Source organism: Ptychodera flava, chromosome 5, assembly GCF_041260155.1.
Source record: "Ptychodera flava strain L36383 chromosome 5, AS_Pfla_20210202, whole genome shotgun sequence".
Taxonomy (NCBI): Eukaryota; Metazoa; Hemichordata; class Enteropneusta; family Ptychoderidae; genus Ptychodera; species Ptychodera flava.
In genome coordinates, this window is record NC_091932.1 from 46,765,128 (window position 1) to 46,770,062 (window position 4,935).

At 37.9% G+C, this 4,935-nt stretch overlaps 1 long non-coding RNA gene across 2 annotated transcripts; it reads right to left on the reverse strand.

Moving 5' to 3' along the window:
• Positions 1-801: 801 nt before the first annotated feature.
• On the reverse strand, positions 802-4,441 carry LOC139134126 (uncharacterized). 2 transcript variants are annotated; one of them, XR_011552733.1, is made up of 4 exons: positions 4,181-4,441; positions 3,225-3,438; positions 2,307-3,080; positions 802-985 (listed from the first exon to the last, which is right to left on the reverse strand). It is a non-coding gene; the product is annotated as an uncharacterized lncRNA (long non-coding RNA). The 2 variants fall into 2 exon arrangements; XR_011552732.1 differs by lacking the exon at positions 802-985 and having other exon boundaries at positions 2,185-3,080; positions 4,181-4,394.
• Positions 4,442-4,935: the final 494 nt, after the last annotated feature.

The window sequence follows — 4,935 nt, forward strand, 5'->3', positions numbered from 1 at the left end:
CTCTGCGTCTTTCTGCCCTTCTCTTTTCTAGATTTTGTCTCATTCTTTGTTTTAATTCAAGTTCAGATTTTCTGAATGCTGGATTTTGTCTCATTTTTTGTTTTAAATCCAGTTCAGATTTTCTGAATGCTTGATTTTGTCGCATCCTTTTCTTAAGTTTCATCTCCTTTTGTCTTTCTACATTTTCTCATGTCATGATCTTCTCTCATTTTTTGTTTTATGTTTGCTTCAGACTCTTTGAATGCTGGATCTAGTCGTTTCTTTTGCTTGTTAACAAGTTGTTTTTGCTTCCCTTACCAAAATTCACCCTACATTTTGCCTACTTTATGTAGCCCGTGAAGTGTACATATTTCTCAAAACTATGTATTATCTTTGTACAGAATCAGTAAAGAAAAAAAGATACATGTTTTACACATAGAGTGTACCTATATAGTACACAGAATCCAATGTGATGCTACTTAAAGCTATCCAATATTGGAACGCTTTTGTATACGTAGAGCGTACTTAATTTTAGGGAACCTCCGTGAAAAAAGTATGCATGGAGTGTACTTGTTGTGGAGGGGTAAAAAAGTGTACACAGGGCGTACTTGATTTCGTAGAGCATAAACAAGTACACATAATGTATATGCTAGTCATCCATTATCACATCGACTGCGGGGGGGGGGGGGGTGTGATCGATAGGGGTTACTCATTCATGCAGTATTGATAAGTTACCTTAGTCTCTTGATGTTGATTGTCAACAGCAACACTCACCTCATTTTCCTGTCTCTTATTCAAAGCACACACTGAAAAAATCTTATTGCTTAATTAAACAACAGTGATCATAGTTTAATAACAGTGTGAAAGATATAAACAACAACAATGCATATTTTGAAAGATGACATTACCATTACTGTTGTGTGCGTTCAAATATTTGTGTCCTAAAAATTCTAACTCTTGTATTTTTAGAAAATTTGTGATGAGCAATTTAGGATCAGTGTTCCCGCTAAGGCTTATTTGCGCGCTACTTGCGCAGTGTCTCCGACTGCTCTCGCAGTGAAATTTCATGTTTTGCGCAACATTAGTCTCAGTCATTTCGATCGGTATTAGTTTTGGAAACGATAACTCGGGGCGAAATGTGCGATCTCAGCGAAGATTTTACTTCCGTGTTTCGAGTTTAGCGCCCATTTGCGGCGCAGTTGCCACCAACGTTCATTGTACGGTGTGACGTGCCTCAATAAATTAGCATATAAATGAATGGACCTACCTGTGAGGCAATCAGGCGTATCTCAAGTTGCGCAGTGTTCTCCCTGAATAAGGTAACAGGGGCGTGGCGCCCTCTTGTAAATTCCGAGCGCCCCCTTGCCAGAAATGAAAAAGATTTATTTTTTTGAAAAATAAAACAATAAAATGTACGGGAAAAAAAGTTGACAGTGATTTACAAGCAAAATGCGAGCGTGAGCGTCGATCCTGCAGACTGCAAACGTAATTCTCATCGATCTTGCAAATCTCGCGAGTTTGTGATGTCATCCGAGATCATAAGCCCATGTGCAACTCATCGAAGGCAGCCATATTTGCATGGCTCAGTCCGTAACGTTACGTTAGCCACGGTCCCTCCATAGGGACCGTGCATTAGGTAACCGACTTAGCTGAGTAAACATGGCAAGAGCTTGAGGGTAACCAAGGACAGCAGAGTACACTGAAGTTTTTATAGGAGGTTACAATTTCGTTTGTGTATTCCTTCCAAAATTTTAGGCTCGGTCGGACTTGTATCAGGATGAGAACACGTGAGTGTTATGGTGATAATTTTGCCATCGATGAATAAATGTATGTCTCTAGACTCGCTATGTTTTTCGTTTGTAATAAAAGTTATGGAACACTGTTTCAGATCTCTTTTCCTTTGAGTTTTTTGTACGAAAAAATCTGAAAAATGCTCCCCAAACCTGAGTGTTATGGTGATAATTTTGACATCGATGAATAAATGTATGTCTCTCGCTACGTTTTCGTTTTCAAAAAATGAAATCTTCATAATTGAAATCAGTGAACTGTAATAAAAGTTATGGAACACTGTCTCAGATTTCTTTTCCTTTGAGTTTTTTATACGAAAAAAATCTGAAAAAATACTCCCCAAGTGCCACCAAATAACACCATTTTAATCTCTGTTTTTCAAAAGCTCCAACAACAGGAGGGGGGAGACCCCTCTCCTGACCTCCCCCCGCGACCGCTTACGCGGTCGCTTGTGGTGCTTCGCACCACGTCTTCGCCCCCTTGTAAAAAAATCCCGGGGAGAACACTGTTGCGCACCCTCTCAAAACCTTAGAGGGAACACTAAATTAGGATATCGTAAGTGACAGACTAACTTATAAACCAATACATCAAAATATTTGCCATTAATTTTAGCACTTATCGGCACTTGTGTAATAAAAAAAATCTTCAAATAAGATTAATATTTCAAACAGCAGAGTTAAAAATATCATTATAATTGACAATTTCAACAAAAAACTTGAATGTACAAAATGGTGTGAAAAAATCAGTATGACACTGTTGAAGCTGGAGCAAGAAATAAAATTCTTGTGTTCAATTCAGCAGTTTGAAACAAAGAGGTAAAATACAGTTTCTCAGAAGTTTGTTTTATCGGCATGAGTACTGTATTTTGACAACATTATCAAAGTACTGTCGGAAGTGAAAAGGTTTTACAAAATATCCAAACTTGCATTGTTCAGCATGTTGATAAATAGTAAAATTGCTTAATGTACTGTCCTGAGTGATGTCACACTTCATTATAAGGTTAATGTACATATCTTTTCTGTAAAATAGTGAAATGTGAAAACAGCAGTCCAGTAAAAATGATTGCACAGTTTGAGATAGTTTGTTCTAAGGATAGGTTTCACTGTACTTGCATTGTGAAAAATGTAATGATGAAATGTTCTCTGAGTATGAAGTCTCGTTGTGTTGAAACAAGTTTGACAGATTCATGGAATGCTTCACTCACTGTTGGTTATATCAGTCAATATCAGTATCCATTTGTACACCAGAATGCTCAGGAAATGTATTGCCATGGATACTGCCATCTCCATCGTCACTTCTGCTTCCATCAGTATCTGTTGATCAATAGTTAGATAACAATAGTCAGCATGGACTTCATGTGAGCAAAAATACAAAATACGTTAATTTCACATAAAGTTACACTCATTGCACTATGTGAGGTGCTTGTAGGGAAAGAGAAAGGAATATATGACACTTACCAATAATTGCAGAAACAGTATTAGGATCAATGCTTTCACGACAGTTAGCTCCAATCAAGTTTTTTTCCAACCAGATCCTTTGTTTTGTAGAAGCATTGCAGCAGGAAGAGTGCTGCCTTGGTCCCAGACTCTTTCAGTGTATTCCTTTATTCCTTGCATTGTTCATCTGCTGTTCATAAGTAAATACTCTTGAACCAGGTATAACTGCCAGCATCTTCATTGTAAGAAATATTGAATGCAATAAAAATAAAATTAGTATGTGACCTTGTTTATTACAATATTTATGTAATCAAAGTACTTGACAACTTTCACAAAAATGCAGTTTCTAAAAAATATAAAACACATTCACTATGAAGAACTTCATCAGTAACCTGTACTGCTCAGAATGGCATAGGCAGGTAAAATTTTTGCTACGAAATCGAAAAATAAGTTCTGTCTTAAAAGCAATTACAGTATTTGCAGTGTACTCTTTCATAAATTTCACATTTATTAATATAAGTTGATTTAACGAAAATATGATGATAGAGCTGCATGGTCCATTGATAACATGTTTTCTGGGTCTGTCATGCTGTGGCCATGCAATCCACGGAATTGTCACAAATGATTGGTTGAAGATGCACGTGATATGGGCTAGCTCGGAATTAACGGACAATCACTGATACCGTGGAATTTGAATGGTCTGTTATTACGTAACCCTTCCTTACATTGTGGAGACAATGATACAAATTTTCTAACTTATAATCATGGTTCAGTGCGGATATTATACCTCAATGTCTTTCAAAATGTATGGAATTAGGTCTGATCATAGTTAAGATACAAAGATTGTCGGGTTTTGGCCGGTTTTGTGTATCCATGAACCAAGGTCAAATGCATATGCCTACCAGTGCATACGATGAATAACGATGACTCGAAATATTGCACGACTGAAACCATAAAACTTCATATTGAATACTTACCATGGTCACCAAAGTGAGTAGATACTTTCTTGCCTCTTGATTTTCCCATTGTTAGACGATTTATAGTTCGCTAGAATGAGTTTTTGCGGACGATACGGTTACACTGCTCTCAGCTGCTGTTGATTGAAATCCAGTCTCCAAATCTACCCGCTCCGGGACAATTTGCGCGTGCGCAGTACCGCCAGAATTAAAACATTGCGTGTCATTGGTTAGATTCGTAATGCAGTGATAAGGTCTTTAGATAATTTCAAACTAAGTGAATCACCAGTTTTTATAGTTTAAACTAACAAATGAACAAAAATTATCCCTCAAATTGGTTCCCAAGCGAAAACTATTATGATAGTTGGATATTGAACGAAGTGACACTGACCCTTGACCTTTGTGAGAGCCAACGGCAATGCGTGTTGCATACGGTACCATTCATCATACAAACATGCGGACGCAGTAAACAACAAGGAACAATATCGTCGATCAACTACAAGAAAAACGATCACTGTTTTACCTTTGCCATTTGAAAAGCCCACATAAAGGATTACAACGAATGACAAGATGGCGATGGAACAGCAACGATGACATAGTGTTTCGCAAGCTCAGAAGCAGCCACTGGTGACAACGTGTCTCTTCATATCGAAGCTTCAATATGGTTCAGAAACAGCTAGTGATCGTACGCGTTGTACGCGTGGCACAGTGCAGTGATACGCCTTCGTTGTCACCTCGAAACGGCATTTGCAGCGATGTGCATACCGAAATTCCAC